Source organism: Lichenostomus cassidix, chromosome 1Aa (assembly GCF_008360975.1).
Source record: "Lichenostomus cassidix isolate B80296 chromosome 1Aa, HeHo_3.0, whole genome shotgun sequence".
NCBI lineage: Eukaryota > Metazoa > Chordata > Aves > Passeriformes > Meliphagidae > Lichenostomus > Lichenostomus cassidix.
Window position 1 is genome coordinate 48,326,186 of NC_139480.1, and position 20,009 is coordinate 48,346,194.

Genomic DNA, 20,009 nt, shown 5'->3' on the forward strand with positions numbered 1-20,009 from the left:
CTCTCTCTTTTCCACTTTCAAGTGGATGACTGGCACCGTTGGCTGCATCACCTACAGTCTTCTATGCCAAAATGTAACTGGTAGGCAACTCTTTCTCATCCCAAAACCCAGTTCCTCCTGCCATGCCCATTTACTAAAACTTCAATCATTATAAAACCTTCCCTCATCAGACAATTATAAATGTGAAGGCTCTCTTGCTGCTGCTGAAGAGCGTTTAGATTATTGTTGTTTCTAAGAAAATTTTGTACTGGTAGGGTGCTACCAAATCATGTCTTGGAGACTGATGTACTTTTTCATCTACAAGACAAGTATTATGAACTTTATGTACACAAACACACATGAAACACATGCAAGACCTTGTTGCACAGCTCTATAGCACTCCAGTCTAAAAACACGTCTTGCAATAATACTGCATGTTATACTTAAAATGTGTTAAAAAACTTTACAACAACATTAAAAAGCAATTGAGGAAAAATTACACTCAGGCCTGACCCCTTGAGAAAGCACCGCATTTCACAGAGGACATCAAAAGAAGGGTCAATGATACCATATCTCCAGTTGCCACAAGCATTTTTCTTTCTAGGTATCTTGCCCCTTTTGCTATGATCACAATGAGTGTCTCAGAGACATAATAGCCTGATCTCTCCCAGAGCAACCTTAAAGTTTGTGAGAAAACTGGATCTCTCTCTGCTTTGTGCTTCTGACTAATGAAAAAAATTTCCCCATTCATTCTTTTCTTTGCTCAGTTCCAATAAATACACTCCTCCTGAGCACAGTCCTGATCCCCCACTGACAAGGAGAAAAACCTGATGCACCTGGAGTGGAAAACACACTGAATCTCAAGCCTTGCAGCAAGGAGCTTACTTATTTAACTCTAGAAAATGCAACACTAATTTAGCCAACGTGTCTACCCGTAAAACACAGAGAAAGAAGCAAGCACCCAAGCAGATCTGTACCTTTGTGGCAGGTGGTTACACTCTGGTCTTTCAGGATCTGTGATGAGACAAAACAGTGGCAGAATAGCACGAGTCTCATAACAACCTGTCTTCAGCACAAATGCTTAGCAAGGGCCAAAGTGTGCGGAGCCATGTGGGACACACAAGTTTTCAGCCCAGCATCTCAGCCTCTCCCTCATGAAGCACAGCCAATCAAGCTGGTAGAGTGCAAACCACAAACCACGCAGGAACTGACAGGCACAGCAGCTTATTGAGCTTGTGTGGTTTTACTCTCTTACTGCGAGGGAAACTGCTCTAGAGCAGTTTCTCTGAATGCTACAGCTGTGCTGGGGCACCTCATGACTTGCTCAATGCTCAGTTGTTTAATATATCCATCAGGAAAGCACTGGCCCCTTCAGATATTAGTAGCAATCCCCAAGAGCAAGCTATCAAAGGTGTCCTAAAATCCACCCTCTTATTATGGGGGGACAGCAGTGGCCATAAGCCACCAGCATGTGAATTTGTGGAGCATCTCTCTTGCCACACATGCCATGACATGACAGAGTCCATGGGTGTATATGCACAGTGCACCCACACGTGAAAATGTGCTTGCATCTCCGTAAGCAAACACAAGCAAATGCAAGGACCATCTTGTGCCTGTGTAGGCACAGGCCAAGAGGGAGTTGATATGAGAGAGAAACCAGAATTTCACCAGATCCTGCAATAAGTGTGAACCAGGGGGCTGTCTTCAAGCTGTGAGAAAAACAGCTATAAAAATGTGATTCTCACAAGAACACAGAAAAGGCACATTTGCTTATTTAGCTGTTGCATCCATTTGGTTGCTATAGCAGGAGCGTATTGTGGAGGCCTGGACAAGAGTGACTGTTGTCTGCCCAGAGCAGTAATGGTTTATCTGGCCTGTCTTTACCATCTTTCAGGTGGTAAAATACTTATGGCTACAAAATAAAGCTTGCTTCTCCTCAGGTGAGAGCGGCTGCACAGACACCACTGGATTACCACGCTAGAGGGAGAAGGACTATTGGTGGCTGGAAAAATGATTGCTACTGGAGAGCAGAAATCCGCCTCAGCTAACGCCAGCCCCTGCCCTGGCCCTGCCTGGTGTCTGCAGTCGTTAACATGAGGCATTTCAGAGGCAACAAAAAGGAGTTGACATCAAGTGAAATTCCCCCCTGCAGCCACCAGTCTAGGACCTCTTAAAATCCTAGCCTAAAAACATCATCTAAATTCTGCTGGGTGGCTGTAAGCCGTGAAAGGGCCATTTGCTGCAGCTGAAATAGATTCATAAATTACCGAGTTCCTGAGGCCACTTTTCCTTGTTACCATTTCCTTGGATTTGGTTCATAGCCTGGCCAAATGGTCTGTACTTTTTTCAGCCTGTTGCTCAAAAGCAGCACAAAAAAATTTATTTTAATTCCTAATTATTGTTGACTTTGTAGAACAAGCAGCCAGGTTGCTGCGGTTCCATCTGTGTACTTCAAAAGAGCACAGGTGTTACAAACAGAAATGGGCAAAATTGTATTGGCAATATGGAACTATCTAGTGTTGGAAAAGAGTATTCTTAATTATATCTTTCGTTCAAAAAGTTACAGAGACCTATTAAGGTGTTTTGTAATTGCTTTTAAATCAGTCTTTTGCCATTTTTAATAGTCTAAGTACATAAAATATGAAATGTTCTGATTTTCCAGCTCAAAACAGCTATTTATCTCACAATTTACTTTGATTTGAATAAAAAGGTAAAAACACATTAAACAATAAAAAATGCATTTGGGTAAAGCACAACTTTCCATTTGGCTTAATACAAAATACTCTTAGCTATTCAGCCAAAAATATTTTTTGCTTTGCGTTAGAGATGTCAATCTTGCCAGCAAACTAAAAGTCAGTTATATATGCACCATTGTAGCATTAGTCACATGGAGGTGGCTCAAGAACAGAGACACAGAATGCAACAATCAAATGCTGATGTCTCATCTACCAACACTATTACCTATACAGTGTTCAGCTTCATTTATATGGCATGATTTGTCTGACATTAACTGACAAATAAAAGCAGAAGACTGGAAATTATTGCATGGCTATATCCAGGCTTCAGGTTTTTATAGTCTCAATGGCTCAATTTGAATTACTTAATTACAATACAGTGACTTAAATGCAGACATCTACCAAATTTCATATTTCAGGGCGGATTTTTTTCTTTGTTTGGTCTGTTTTTTTTTTTTTATTTGCAGAGGAAGATCTTTTAGGCTAATAACTTCTTTTAACTATGATTCAACTATTTTGATATGTTACCACCAAAATACTGATATTGTAATGCTATGTCAGTTAGTATGTTCTTTTTACACCTCTGAAATATTCCTGAGATCCTGAAGTGAGGAGGAAGGGTATGCTGGCATTGTTCATGTTGTTCCTTTTGTATGTGTGTAGACCTTCAAGCTGTCACTCAGGAAGTTTTCACCTTTTACTAAAACCAAAGAAACCGAAGGAAGTGTGGCATACACATCAAAATCCTAGATCTACAAAAATCAAACCATCCGCGGACACAGCTAAGGAAAACATGGGTACCAAGGATTTTGTAAAGCAAGCCTTGATTGGAGGAGGATTATTTAATCAACTCGTAAGGAAAAGCAAATCAATATATCCTGCCATATAACCAATGTCACAGAGCAACTCTGAGAGAGAGAGAGACAAAGAGAGAAGCATACAAAGGGAAAAAGAAAACTCATGACTGTAGTTTTTTAATAGCTTCGTTGAAACACATGATAAAATCAGATTCTCTCAGCAGGAGACAGATAAAAATGGACTCGATTTGAAGTGCAAACAACAAGAAGACACAAGGAGTTGTAAAGCATACAGCACCTTCCTCATAAACATCCCACCTTCTCTCTGTTCCAAGTGTTTGCAACTGTCTCTCCCTGCGAAATCTTAATTAAACCAGTATATTTCCCATTTAAGTAATTTGAAAATGTGTGTAGTTTGATAAAAAGGTTAATTAGTTCTATTCTTTAGAAAACTGAAAAGGTACCATTTTGATCTTTTGCTTGAAATTCATGCCAATCCTTGCATTAAAAATATCCCTCAATCTGGACTGTGGTAGGGTTAGGACACAGGAGAAACATGTTCATAAGGGGGGCTGTGGGAAGGAGGCTCAGATGGAAAACAAATTTTATTACGAGTTTTAATATTTTTATTTTTTATAAAGTATATTGCAGATTGTCTCCCTTCTTGAGGCTGGGTGTTTGTCAGGGCTTGAAATCAAATTGATACGTGATGGAAATGGACTTTCTCTGGTGACTCAGCTGGGAATTGCACAGAAATCTACCCAGCCTTATGCTAACCAATAAAAGGAAGGAATAAGAACAGGAACATCACATAATGCTGTGAAATAACAATTCACAAGCATCATTTAAAAAATTTGGAGGCTGAATTACTTTTTTATGCTACTGCTGCATTGACCAAAATGCACCTGCAATTGGGTATACGAGCTGGGAAAGCTGATGGATCCAAGCCAATGGGTCTAGAAAAACTGGTGTTAACATTTAGCACAGTAGTTCAATGACAGCTGCAAGCTCTTGTTCTAATTCCTTTACCTCTCTGCTCTTTTTTAGAGCCCTTCAACAATTCTGTAAATAGAAGGGTTGCAGGGGACTGACATGAGACATTTCCTTCCCTTCTCCCTATTTGCAGATATTGTTCTTTTGCTGTAATGTAACTTTCACTGACTGACATTTGCATTTGGATCTTGTTTTAGGTGTGATCAAAATGCCAACTACATTAGCACTGTAAGTCAATTGAAGCAGTGGTTTAACAGTTGAAGGTGTTAGGCTGTGTTTAAACAAACTTACTGGACAATAAAATTAACCATTTTTTCTTTCATTTGCTAGGGCTCTCTCCATGTTTTCAATTGACTTTTCATTGTGAAACACATGAATATTTTGTTTTCAACCTGTAAATGTCAAAGCACTTCATTATTATGGCATACATTATTGAGTAAAACCAAGCCACTTTCCTTCTAGTTTGGTATCAAACTGTAGTCTTGCCAAAAGGAGACGCTAGACATATTCTCTCTATTTTCTGCTTGGGTCTGTTATGGTTGCTATATTTTTGGTTAAGAATAGTTGAATAGGACCAAAAGGTTATTGCAGAAAGCAATATCCAGTTTTCTGCTCATTAATTTTGCTACCATGGAATCCTGATTTTGGCTTTCTTACGCAGATGAGAAATGGAGGATGAAATTATTTCTGCCTCTGCGTCTTTCTCCAGAATTTTAAGTAAATGATATCACAGAATTGTGGGTATCATGAGAATTTCTGCCAGCTCCTTTAGTATCCTTGGGTGGATCCCATCAGCCCCACAGACTTGTGCGTGTCTAAGTGGTGTAGCAGGTCACTGACCATTTCCCCTTGGGTTATGGGGCCTTCATTCTGCTCTCTGTCCCTTACTTCCAGCTCAGGGCTATGGGTACCTCCAGAACAATTGATCTAAGTATTAAAGGATGAGGGCAAGATGGCATCAAGTGCCTCAGCCTTTTCCTCATCCTTTGTCACTATGCTTTCCTCTACATCAAATAAAGGACGGAGATTCTTTGTGGCCCTCCTTTTGTTGCTGATGTATTTATAAACATTTTTTATTGTCTTTCATGGCAGCAGCCAGATTAAGTTCTAGTTAGTCTTTGGCCCTTCTAATTTTCTCTCTGCGTAACCTCACAACATCCTTGTAATCCTCCTGAGCTGACTGCCTCTTCTTACAAAGATCACAAACTCTCCCTTTTATCCTGAGTTCCAGTCAAAGCTCTCTGTTCAGCCCAACCAATCTTTCCTCCTTGTTGGCTCACCTTTCAGCACATGGAGACAGTCTCCTCCTGCACCTTCAAAGTTTCCTTCTAGAAGAATGTCCAGCCTTCCTGGACTCCTGCCTTCTAAGGGACTCTAAAAACTTGTATAATTTCATGATCAAGCCCAGGACAGCTTGTAATCATCTCATCACCCACCAGTCCTTCTCTGTTCACAAACAACAGATCCAGTGGATGCCTTCCCTAGTTGTCTCCCTCACCAGCTGTGTCAGGAAGTTATCCTCCACACATCCCAGGAATCTCCTGAACTGTTTCCTCTCTGCTGTGTTGCACTTCCAGCACACACCTGGTAACTTGAAGTCCCCCACAAGAAATGGGACCAACAACTACGAGACTTCTCCCATCTGCCTATAGAATATTTTGTCTGCCTCTTCACCCTGGTTGGGTGGTCTGTAACAACCCTACCTTGTTGGCATTCCCCCCAATTCCTACCCATAACCACTCAACCCTATTGTCACCCTCAAACTCTAGACAGTCAAAACACTCCCTAACACACAGGGCTCCCCCACTGCCTCTCCTTCCTCACCTGTCCTTCCTGAAGTGTTTACAGCTATCCATTGCAGCACTCCAGTTGTGCAAATCATCCCACCCTGTTTCTGTGATGGCAACTATGTCACAGTCTTCCACTTACTCAATGGCTTTCAGCTCCTGCTGTTTTTCCCCCATGCCACATGCATCTGTCTAGATGCACACTGGCTGGGCTATTGATCTTGCCACCTTTTTTGGGATGGAAGTTCTAATTCCTAGTTTGGGTTGTTACAGTTGCAGAACTGCGTTGAGTTTTGTGATTTGGAGAATAAAATAAGCATTGTGAGAAGTGTCTGGCATCACTTGCTGATTCTAATGCAAAAGAACTAGAAAAAGTGCAAAAAACTTTATAAAAATAACTGAAAAAAGTAAAAGTAAGAAAAGAAACCTCTAACAATTCTTGGGGCCTCTCAAGTTCATTAATGGGGGAGATCACTGAACTAACAGGCAGTGCAGTTTTTCCTTCTGGATTATGGACATGGTTATGCCACTGGATGAATGGCTGCAGAAAGATCTGGAGGTTTGTGTTCAAGTGCCTCACATGGTTGGACTATTTTATAAATAATGGATCAGAGAAAGTCAAACACCATTATAAACAGGGCTTCTTCAACACCGAGACATTGTGGAACTTTCAACATATGGATAGCACTGAAAGGAACCAAGGATGACTTGAGAAGGCCTCAATTAAAATCAGTACATTTGAAGTTGATTATTTAAACTAATTGCTCAAGGAAAAATTAGCAAGTAATTACAGCTGCACATTAGAAAAAGTGTAAGAAAAACAACATTTCCATGCTATTTTTAGAAAAAAATACTTAAAAAAACCCAACACCTTTACAAGTAAGAACTTAGAAAAAAGCTGGCTTTAGGCTCACTTATAAGTGGAAGTATTTTTGAATATAAAGACAGATGAGCTGAAACACTAACAATTGAAAAGGAATTAGCATCCATTTGGTGTTTCTGAAAATTAGTGGATTGGAAGTGAGCAAGACAAGCTAATATTTTCTGACTCTAGAACACATATTAAAATAGATTGCCTTTATATTACTCTCCTATAGCTGTGTTTCCCTAGATTAATAAAGGGAATTGGACCAAAGGCAGTTAGAATGAATTTTTGTATACAAATTCCTACTTACACGAGTACTGATATGAGAGCAGATTAATTAATGTGGCTGCTCAGAGCAATGAGAACCCAGTTACTAACCCAGGTTACTAAGCAGCACTCCAGGAGTCTGTCAGCTGGGAAGCAAATGGTGAAGCAGTTTCAGCCAGCAGGTTTGCTCATTCTGCAGTTCTGACAGATGCCACAGGTAGAAACAAGTCTGTTTTGAAGCAAATGTGATTTTGCCAAGAAATCATACTGCAGATGCTGTAATGCACAGAAGAGCACCACTGTGGTGTACAGAGTCAGGCAAAAGGCCCACTTGGCCCAGAGTCCTCTAGCTGGGAGTGCCAATACGATCTATTTACAGAAAATGAGCAGGAAGAAAGGAAACAAAGCAAGCCTTCTTGATATTCCTTCCAGGAATTCTTCACTGCAACAAGCCTGATTGACTTGTTGAGCCAGAGATTGTATCTGAACAATTATTTTTAAGAGCCACTTATTTTCTGTAAATTCGCCTATGTTTTTGTCCTTCATTACATCTTATGGCAATAAATGCAACAATTTATTTAATGAACAGTATGTAAGAACACTTTCTTCTTTTTGTTTAAAAATTCTGTCTAGTGATTTTGATAAGTTTGTTCATCCTCAAGAAGTTAGGTTATGATAACTTCATGGACTTCAAATTGGTAATCCAGTGAAGTTTACAGTTAAAGACAATACTCAGCGTTCACCACTCAAACATCTTTACCATTGATATTTAAGTAACTTCTACTTTATAATTAATAAAATTGGTTGAGAAACGTGGTAGTTTAGAAATCTGTATCAATATATAAAAGCTGTTGTCTTTATTTTCAGTATAATATCTAGACATGGATTTTGACTGTCAACCTGCAAGAAGTTCTTGATAATTACTAACATCTCTTTAGAGAAAAGTCATTGAAATACTAATCAATTAACAGTAAAAATGTATCCACCCTACAAAAACAAGTATCCAGTTTACAAAATTTATTCCAGCACCTGGAAAACCTCACAGAGAATCTGAACCTAAGAGGGCCATGGAAAGTAAAGTTCCTATTGTTCATCCTACTGTTGAGTGTTTCTTCTTACCCATTACTGACACACTGATGGAAGAACAAATCATCTTCTATTCTTGCTGCTATGATAATTGGTATCTACTAGCTAGACGAATTGTGCATTTCAGATATTGTGGTCTGGCATGTTATATCAGAACCAAATTTTCAAAACTTTTTCAAAAGAATTTTTTTCCTAGGAAAAGGGAGAATGAAGCACCAGTAGAGCACCTGAGTTTTTGTTAAAAAAGAAATCAAGGTAGCTGTTGCCTAGGTTTTCTATATGATAGATTAAAAAAAAAGTCAAGAAAATATCCCGCAATAACTATCAGAAAGTCAAAGCCAGAGACAATCTTCTTTTCCTCCTCCCCCATCTTCACTGAAAATACAGCACTCTCAATTAGAAGTAGGGTTATTTACATAGGACACGGAATTGCTTATCAAGTCAATTTGCATTCTGGGGAACAAATAGATGGATTACAGTATCGTGCATAAGACTTATTCCTGCTGTAGTGATCCATGAAATTGCAGTTAATTTTGCTGAAATGGAACATTATATTTTTAAGTAGAAATGAAAGAAAATGAGGAGGAGGAGGTAAGCCATAGGAACTGAACTTGGTATACAAGATTAAATTATTAGTAAGAACACAGCACTGCTGGGAACAGCATGAGCTGCTACATGAAGCCACTGACCTGTTGACTTTCAGACACAATCAAGTATCCTCCTTGCCACAGTAAATTAGATGAATTATGGGTAGTGATGGGCCTGTCACATCACACATTCCTGTCCTTGAGTGATGTATGTGAAAGTGAATTCCTGCTGATACAAACTCCATGCAGCTCCTATTGGCTCTGACATGCCAACAGCATGCATCTGCTCTGTGCAATGAAATAATTGCATTGTGATGCTTCTACAGTACAGCTGTGCATAATGATTTTGCTTGGTTTTATACTGATGAGATAAATTCAACGCTGTTTAGTGATTGTATAAAAATCTGGGTGCTATGAGATTAAACTAAGGAAAACTCTAACATCATAAGAATTTGCATTTCAATGCCTTTTTCCCCCTCTTTCAGTAAAAGAAGGCACGTGCTTCCACCTCCACTGCTGAACTTGAAAGTAGTGTGTGGTTTAATGTGGTTTCAGAACAAGTCAGAAAAAAACCAACTAACATTTGGTCAGTCAGTTCTAAGATGCTGTCACTGTCTGAAACCATTAATTGCCCTTCACCTGAATTTTGTTAACTAACAATACATGCTGTCTTACTCCATCCTACTTGTGAACTAAAATATCCCAACTTCAAAATCCGTCTGAAAAGGAATTTGAAAGCCCTGTACTCATCAGTGACAGAAGTAACCACATGAATTACCAGCTACAAACTCATTATGTTTGTCCATCATGTCACTGTCACCCCAGACCAGAACTCATTAGTGTGATATTGTCAGATTCAGTGCTTGCAAAACTTAACAACAGAAACCCAGAATGAAAGAGGAAAAGTAAAGTTACACAGAGGAGGAGATCCTAGTACTGAATTTTCAGGTTTGCAGTTACCAGAGAGGAGGCAACCAGAGGTCTTTCAGTGTCTGCAACCTGTCTCTTGAGGCATTTTATGGCATATGTTAATGTCTTTGCTCAGCATGCCAAACCCAGGAAAAATTTGCCTTATCTTCCCTCTCCAATGGTTTCTGACAGCATCAGATGTAGTAATATGACAAACAGGCATCAAGATAACTAAAACATAATTAGATGTTGTATCTCCTATATTATGCTGTCCCCTGAGAGATCTACTATCAAAGGCTGCTCACTAACATTTAATTTCTTTTTGCCCCTACCAGACTTTCTTGCTACAAGCTTCAGCCTAAACAACTCAATCTTATATTTTAAGACTTATGCTTGCTAAAAGTTTGATTGATTAAAAATGAAAAATCTTTCTATGTTAAGAAAAGTGACATTTGTTAAAACAAAGGTTTAAAAATCCACATAAAGCAAAAAGTAAAAATGATAGGCCAATAGCTTTAGATAAAGGGGAAAATGGAAGTCTTTAGGAATAAAATAATAGATCTTTTATAGTACGCTTTTGTCACAAATAGGGTTGTATTATAGGTGTTTGAATCCAGCAAACGTTTCTCTGTCTCAACCTGTTTTTCTGCTATCTTAGTCCCTATTTAATAAATCTTGGTTTGACCAAAAGATTTAATTAAAATCTAAAAGCCGAGTCTATTGATGGTTAGTCTTAAAATAGCTTTACAGAAAGTGCACTGGGATACCACAACCAGGAAGACAAAATCTTGCATTGGGTCAAGACTGAGGTGCCTGTGCAGAGCTAGGAAGAGAGCATCAGCTGGGAATAACAAGTAATCAGTGCAATGGACTCTTGCTCGAAGCTTGCAATAGCACTGGGACTGAAAGTACTAGAAGAACAGACATGCTGGAGAGACCATAGATTAAATGCTCTGAAAAGGTGGGTAAAGATCAATAGAGTGGTTACAGCAGATTTGTAACACAGCTTTCTTTATGCTTTATTCCTCCTACAGATGTCTTATGTAATTAGACTGGTATTCACACAAGCTATGTGGGATATATAGGTAAAAGGAGAAATTAATTCTTTGGGTTTTAAGCAGGGTTCAGAAAAAGTCATCCACTTTCCAGGTAGATCACTACTTCCAGAATAAAATGCCAGATGATATTCATTGTGAATAACATGGGAATAGGATGTCTGTGTTAATAGGATGCTAGTGTTAGCTAAATCAGTATGGCTCCATGCCACAGAACAAAGAGAAATTGCCCACTTGTAGCATATTTTCAGTTATTTTTGTGCAGCTTTTGCAAAGATTGGATACCCCAGAAGTCTAAAAAACATCAAGGTTGTTTACTAATGAGTAAATAATTCTACATAACATTTAAAATGTAAAATGGAAGAAGGAGAAGCTTGTGAATACTTAATCTTAGCAGGAGTTAGTTTTGTTTGGATAATCTTCTAAATTGCTGTAAATTTCACTTGAGCTGAAGTTGCAGTAGGAAACTTCACGAAACAATCCAGTGTTTAATATCAGAAAAAAATTACTCAGAACTTTAAGCTTGATTTTCTAAGACTGAAATGCCAGATATTGGATACAAAGTTACAGGACATGCCTATTTAAGTTGACATACCGTCCAAACCAACCAAAGTCACTGTGCCCAGCATTTAGTCTATTCCTGCTCTTTTGAGCCTTACCCATCAGTCCTAAATATTTTTGTATTTTAGATGCAGTCAGTATACCATAAAGGTTGTAATGTTGTCTAGTTTCATCAAGAGAAAAACAGAAGTGCTGCAATTTTTGGACAGGGTGAAAACAAATCTTTTGTGACGTGACAAAACTCATTTCAAACAGAAGATCATATCTGTTTTTATTGGTGGGGGATGTACAGAGTATTTGCTGCATCTATTGCCAAGAGAAGTATATGAAGTCCTTGCTGGGCCTTCCTCTGCAGGAATATCTAAGATTTATCTGTGTAGCAACTCCAGGTGCAGCAAGCAGGAGGCAACTCCATGTTTATGTCAGCTGCAGCGTATGGTCACCAGTTGGCCAGCATGCTGTGTTTGGGCGTTGTGAGGTCTTCGAACAACACTTAATGCTTCCATACCATATGTACTGTAATATATAATCACCACGGGAGTGGAGTCTAATGTTTCAGCACAATTTATTTGTTGGCTGATAAAAAATTAGCTAACACTCAAAATGCTATTCACTATTAGTCTTTTTTTTTCCTTTTTTTTAAAACAAGACAGAGAGAGCCACTATAATCTGCAGCTTTTCTGCCTTCTGCCTCCCTGAATTGCTTTCTTCTTCTCAGCAGACATGACCTGCAACTTTCTCCCTTTTCCAGAAAACAAACAGTTTTACTCAAGTAGTTTCAGCTGATCTGTTTCTCAAATATTTGGAACACTACGTAGCTCCTAATACACGAAACTTCAGAAATGCATTTTCTGTGGGAGATTAAATTATCCTAATAAAAAAGAAATTTCTAACATCTTATGTCCTTTTTTTGTTGGTGGTGGTGTATTTCAGTAGTTCCATATTGTAATATTAACTTCAAACAGACTTGCCTGAGAATCACCATAATCTTGGAAATGATTATATGTTTTTTCCCTGCACTGAATTCTGTTCGCAGTTAACTGGGGAAAAACAATAATATTCCAAAACTAAGAAACTGAAGAGTCAGAGTGCCTCCAGTGTGTGCTCCACAATGCCTTAAAGGATATGTGCATCTCACTCATGGCCCTGTGACTTTCTTCTTTCCAGAGCAAACTGATGCTGAAAGATACATCTATGCTCTTCTCAACACAGTAGAGACAGGTTTCTTTTTTTCCCCATTATGATTCCTGTGATTATATGGAATAATACAAATATACTAAAATTTTCAAAGGGAGCCATCCCATTCCTTCCTCTCAGCTCCAGCTATGCACCTGTGCAGGAGATTGTACTCAAATAATGCCAGTGCAGAACCAAATAACTTTTGGAAGATGGAATTGTTTTTTTCCAGTAGTGTCTTAATCTCATGGTTGAAATTCTAGGGGAAGCTGCACAGGAATCCATGTTGGGGAAGAGGAGAAGAGAAGGGAAGTTGTGAGATGATCCACTTCAACAACTGTCAAACATTGAATGCATTTAGCTGTATTGCTAAATGCACTGCAGTGCTAAATGCACTGCAGTGCTAAATGCACCATTTTACACAGCTCTGGCACTGACAAGACACTTTAAAGTGTGTGTAGATGGCATTGTCTTTGCATGCACTCTAAGCATATTCTACATATTTTACCTCTATGTTAAAAAGTACAGTGCAAATTAGAAGTAGACCAAATACATGCACTGTTGATTTCAGTTATCTAGATCTTCCTCCAATCAACTGTCTCTATGGAAAATGTGCTGGATAATAACAGTTCTATTCAAGGACTCAGGAGTACTAGAACATAGTGAATTTAAACTTTTTTGATCAGTGGAGTCCTAATGATTGCACAGTTAAGTTGCAGTCTTCTGTCCAGAAAAACTATGGCACCACCATGATGGTGGTAGTCTTATTTTCCTGTGCTCTCAGATCCCTTAGAAGCAGATGATGCAATTGATAGATGTACCTTGAAAACGTGGATGAAAGACTGAGAACCCCTTATTAGAGTGAGTTACTATAGCTAATAAAAGTTGCATCAATTTTCTTCAATATTCTACAGCAGTTTCAATATGGATGTGCAAGTCCTTCATAAAAATCTCACTTAACCATATTGAATGTGCTTACAAGGTCATTCTCACTGGAGGTAACATAAATAATGACATTTGCTCAGATCACAACTGCCTCCTTCAGAGCTATGCACAAAATGTGGTCAGCTCACCCAGCAATCCCAATCACTAAAAGTTTTAACACACATAATGCTTGTATACAACCTTAGCAATGTATGGTTAAAAGCTGAAGGAAAACACCAAGTGGGAAAATTTTATTTAAATAACATGATTTTTGTCCTATTTTCAAATATTAGTAATTCTGGTTTAAACTACCATTGGAACAATACCTAGGACTTTAGTTCCTCTTTGGATGTTAGCTGTATCTGTATTTTATCAATCTAAGGGGCTTTAACTTCCTGTAACATGGGTGTTATCATCTTCACTGCATCCAAGTCTTCTAATTTTTCATAAAATGACCAGATGAAGACAAAGCTTAAAACACAGTCTCAGATTTCACTGCAGGTAAAGGGTCCTGGTGTTTTAAGACTGGCTACCATCAGAGATGCCCAGCAGGGTTAGCTGAAAATCCATTTATGGCATTGTCTTTAATCAAAACACAAGAAAAAAGGTAGATTTTCCCCAACAACAAGAATGATATAACCCTCTCCATGTATACTTGGGGGAGTCTCTCATCAGTGTCTCTCCTTTGGCTATGAATTATACCAAAAGCCCTCCCTTAGTACCTTGTAACCCTGAAAAGATTGGCTGATTTTATGGTTGAGTCACTGCACTGAATGCAGGAGTGCTTTATTATTTCTATCACAAATTTCCTGTATAGTCTTAGATAAATAATCTCTTTATTCCTCCAGTGGTAAAACAAGGCTTAAATCTCTCAAATTCATAAGAATATTATGAAGATCACTTGATTAGTCTTTGTGAGATACTCTGATATTAGTGAACAGATGCTTCAAAAAAGCCAGTAAATAATCAGTGATCTTTGATTTCTGGTCTTCCACAGCTTTTGTTTAAAAAAAAAAGAAAAGCTTTCCTCTTAATAAATCCCAGCTGGATGACTGTTCTTTTTTCACTCAGCATCTCTCACATTGCTTTCTATGGTGGAGCCCATTTTCTTTCCTTCTCCTTTTTGGAGCTCCTTACTCTTTGCCAATTCAGTACAACATATGCTTTCCAAACATATTTATTTGCTGCTTTTTGTCCTCACATTCCCGAGTGTCTTATAAATGCGTGTATATAAAAGACTTCAAACAAAGAAAGACGACTGCTGCAGGGATACCACATAGCAAACAGATAAACAAGCTATTAAACAGTTAGCTATCTGGTCCCTTAATTGTCATATCTGAACACCCACCATGGGAAGTCTTGGAGAAAAAATAGCATAAATTCTATAGAAACTACAGTGAGGAACTTTTAATTGTGTATAATGTAATATTATCAGAGTCCTAATGTTAATCTCCTATTATTTTAAATTTAATTGGGATTATTACCCACTCGAAGTAATGAGTATTTTGGGGCTTATGTCTCATCCACAGCTGATTCCAAGGTCAGCATCTTCTATGGATGTTGGTGTAATAGAAAGTCAGAGTAGTAGTCTGCATACTAAATTGTCATAACTAATTGTCATAACCCAGAGCAGCAAAGTTCGGCTTGGAGACCCCTAGTACAGAACTAACAAGGCGTGGTCCTAACAGCCTAAGTGAAATATGGAGATAAGAATCCAAACCAGGTGCACATACAACCTATGTCAGCCTGTGTCTCCACTGCTATACACCTCTCTGCTGAGCTCAGTTCTGCAATGCAGAAATACACAAGGAAAGACACTATGATTCCCTAGGAAAGACACCATAATTCAGAACACTGTCTGCATGGAAAAAACTATTAAAAGCTTTCATGTAGCCAGCAAAAGAACATGCACACACTAAATAACACCAACATCTTTTTACTTCTGTATTTTTTTTTCACATTTGTCTTATGAATAAAGATTTCTCTCAGGAAATTGCATCCTTAAAATTAGTTTTTCAGCTGTTCCATACTCTCCTGTTTTGCTCCATGTATTATGAAGCACGTGTCTGACAAAATGCTGCAATAGTATTAATTTTAAAGTAGTACCTAGAAGTGGAGGAGGGCCTGATCCTGGTTTGCTGAGGGTATAATTTTTACACAAATGAGCAAACCAACACAGCTTCTTATATTCATGTTTCCCTCTTAAGAAAGGAAGCAGGTTGCTGACATGGAGGATATAAACACAGAAGGCAGCAGGTAAGAACAGGAGGGCCAGGCTGAGCTGTGAATCTGTCTGGCTTTGTCTATTACTGTAAAGAGTTATAAAATCTGTTAGTATTCAACTCCAGCCAGTGGCTGTTGGCATTGCAGTTAATGGACCGAATGATGCCTCAAAGGCATTTTTCTACCCGATTAATTCCAGGAAATTTAACATCTGTGTAAAAAATGTCACCCCTTCCCCCATAATAATTAAAAAAATATTTCTCGGCAGAACGTTTTTCCAAGGCAGCATCCATGTCATACCAAAATCAGCATTCTCCAGCACCCAGGCAAAAGCAGCAGTGGCTCAAGCCAGACAAGTTCTCTTAAAATGTGAAAACATCAGAGGCCTATTTCATAAGTAACACTGATGTACTTAGAGGGGAAGAGCTGATAGATATCTAACAGATTTATTTAATCATCATTCTAGTCCCTCACCTTCCAAGTAGTTAACTAACAAATGTCAAACCAATGGTATTAGCAGTCAGTTGTGGGATCCACACAACTGAAATGAAGGTAATGATTTCATTTGTCAGCTTTCCCCTCTGGTATAAATGCAATAAGAGCAAAAATTCAAGCCCATCTTGATGAGTGACTACCATAATACTGAATATGAGGGACTAAGGTAGTTTTCTGCCTGACTCCACTGACAGGAATCAAACATGTGTGGCAACAAACGTACAAAATTAGCATTTAAAAATTATGTTCAAGATAAAACTCTATAGTCTGAGCATTAACACTTTCTCCAAGTCCTCTGTTGGTCTGTTGGAACTGCAAAGAATGATGTGCAGCTCAGAACACTTCAATTTAGGTTTTACTGAGACATTGTGGTATCTTGGGCTAGAGTTCATTCTCTTTCACATTGTAAAATTGTACTCTGAGATCCCAGTGAGACACCCATTTTGAACAGAGTCCTGTACTCATGTTTAGTACTGTCTTACATCATGGCTAATCCTGTTTAAAGCAACCAAGTATTACCTAATATGAATAAAATACCACAATTTGACTCAGCAACATAAACAAGGGATTAGGCAAGTTGACTAATCTGGCATCTGTCTACCAGTCAGCAGAACTGAAGCCCTCTAGAATGTAAAATACTCTCTAATTTTCAGAATTACATTTAATAGTAGTGAATGAATGCATAATAATATAGAGCTATAAAATTGCCTGGGTATTCTAGGGGTAAACCCTTTACCCCCTTTATGCTGCATTAGATTGCTCAGTTTCTAGTTTCTGCAGAAGACTGTTTTTAAACAAGTTAATTAGTATCTAGTTATCAATGTCTTATATCTGTCATGTGTGAGAAGTATTTCACCTAGGTAGTTAAAATGTTCAATTTAGAAGATGTTTTATACATAAATATATCATCCATATTACTCAAGGTATGTGCATAATAACAGAGTGCTGAAAGCTTTGAAGAACCAACAGTCATCATGTAAGGCAAACATGCCTGTGTTCCTCCCCTAATATCAAAAATAGGGAAGGACACTAGTATGACCTATATTGAAACTGGCAAACTGAAAAAAAAAAATCTGTGAAATTAATAAGCAGCTACTCATTCCTTAGAGTTTACAGTAGAGAATACAGACCATGGCTGGATCTGAATTCAGACATTGAGTAAATGAGATTTTCAGCCATGGAATTGCAGAGCAGCAGGAGAAGAGAGGAATAAGAAAAATAAAGAAAGAAAATTCAAATCCGAAAGATTTTTATCTGTCCTGAGAGAAGCACTTTTTAAACAAATTGTAACTGTTTATAGCTCTACACTCTGTGACTCTGAGGACATATTCTCCAGCCAAGGCAGGTAATTTTTTGTGCACTTAGGAGAGGAGGAATATGCCCCCAAATATTTTACAACATCTTCTGAGAAAATGGAGGGCAAACTCACCTCTGTATTATTCCTACCTGCCTGTAGGTATATGATCATCTGTGATGATCATTTCAATGGGCTTTGAGAAAACCTCCTGTAACTAATTTGCCACTTTCTTGAATACAAATAATTTCCTATAAATTGTGCCTCCTGCATTTTAAAGAGGTTAGGAAATGATTTTTTTTGTTTGTTTTAAAAGCATTATTATATTACAGCAATATTCCACCATATTCTTGCCAAGTTTCTCATTAGTATCAGCAGCATCCAACACAATTGAACCCTTCCCTCTGCTCAGCAAGCTGCCTTCTCAGTGGATGATGAAACTTGGCATGGATAAAGAGTAAATCTTATTAGTGATGCCCACACGTGCTGTGCAAGGACTTGTATGTGATCTATAGTGCTGGAAGAAGATGTGCAGACTGATGACAAAAGGGGATTTTGTAAAGGTTTCATCTCTATGGTTGCTCAGTCAGCACAGGCAAAGCTTCCACATCTCTCTTTTTAAGTGGCTTGTGATAAAATCTGCTTCAGTCCATCTTGATTTCCATGCACAGGCTGCTGGAATTTAGGAAAGCAGGGCTTTCCTTTTTCTAGTTTTTCATGCTTTGGAATACTAATATTAACATTTAGAAAGTACTTTACTGTTTCAACTCACTGTCTAATTAAATATCACCATGAGATACTGAGTCCCCTAAAAATACAGCAGTTGTTCAGGCACAGTACTGCACAATGGTATCTGATGTTATGCACTTCTGTTCTAAAAATAGGAAATTGCTGTGATTTCTCACAATATGATAGCGGCAGGGAAACACTGACTTTTTGACAATAATGGCATTAAGTGGTACTCTTCCTGATGTTAGGGGCCTAGTTCTTACTGATGGGAGCACTACTGCAAGGCACCACAAAGAGGTTCTTATGTGTTTGAACACTATCAGGTAGTTTCATTCCCTATTTTGCATTCTGTGCCAAGTTCCCCAGCTGCCTAACCTGCTTGCAGGCTCCTGAGCTCCAGCTGGAACCAAATGCAGAAGTTCTTGTAAGGAGAGTCTAATCACATTTCAGATGTGATTGCAGGCCATGCCTAGAGCAGCCTCTTCTAATGTGTCCTGGCAGTTCCTTCTGGTGTGGCTCAGAGCATGTGTGAAATGCTGTCAGCAGCAAACTGGCTGGTTTGTTTCCTTGCTGGTAAACTAAATATCAGCCTTAACATTATATGGAGATCTGTCACAGAAACACAAAATGGTTGAGTTTGGAAGTAACCTGTGAAGGACCATCTGGTTCAAACCCATGCTCAAGCAGGGCTACCTAGAGCTGACTGCCCAGGATCATGTCCACATGGCTTTTGAATATCTCCAAGGGGGAAGACTCCACAACCTTCCTGGGCATTGTGGGTCACACAGTAAAAGAGTGTTTTCTGAAGTTCAGATGGAGCCTCCTGTGTCTCAGTTTGTGCCCATTGCCTTTGGTCCTGTCAGTTAAAGGTGATGGAGTAGCCTGCAGGGAGTCAACTTGGTGGACGCTAATCCATGTATTTCATTCCACTTTGCAACTGCAGTGTGTGGCACAGGACCATCCAGCACAAAACCTTGGGATGCAAGAGTTGCAGCTTGTCACTGTTGAGCAGCTAGCAGAGTAAAACACCACCACAAAAAAACCAACACACAAAAACCAAAACACCCAACACAAACCCCCCCACCACCACCCACCCCAACACACCCAACAACACCAAACAAAAAACACAAAAAACCAAAAACCCACCACAGCAGCTCATGCTGAAATGTCTTCAGCTCATGACATAAAGGTTTGGCATCTGCCATGTCTCTAATACCAAAGGTGTAAAGCATTTCCTTCAGTCAACTTGGCAAGATATTTTCTTTCAAAATTTAGCCTTCAAGCTCTCAAATCTCAGCAACAAATGTCACATGATGACAGCAGTAAGGCTGCAGCAAAACCAGTGCTGTTGTGCTTTTTCTGCCACCAAGCCTGTGGTATCAAAACTTGTGTAACCAGCAACACAAAGCCACAAATGCAGCTTGCTGTGTGAGCATGGATGACCTTCAAGAAAAGCAACGAGATAAACAGTGCAATTGCAGGGATGCTAGGCCATAAAGACAGCAGAGGAGGAGACAGAAGCAAAACCTTACCCAGGCACAGTGCTG

General features: G+C 38.9%; 1 protein-coding gene across 2 annotated transcripts in view; it reads right to left on the minus strand.

Annotated features, from left to right (window-relative positions):
• GRAP2 (GRB2 related adaptor protein 2) overlaps positions 1-20,009 on the minus strand; it is a 101,107-nt gene that overhangs the window by 38,740 nt on the left and 42,358 nt on the right. Inside the window, exon 1 of one of the 2 annotated variants that reach the window (XM_085048709.1) lies at positions 957-1,109. The exons of the other annotated variant lie outside the window; for it this stretch is intronic. The gene's annotated coding sequence lies outside the window, so the exon portion shown is untranslated. Of the gene's footprint in view, positions 1-956; positions 1,110-20,009 lie in introns of those variants that run through there. 2 annotated transcript variants of the gene reach the window in all.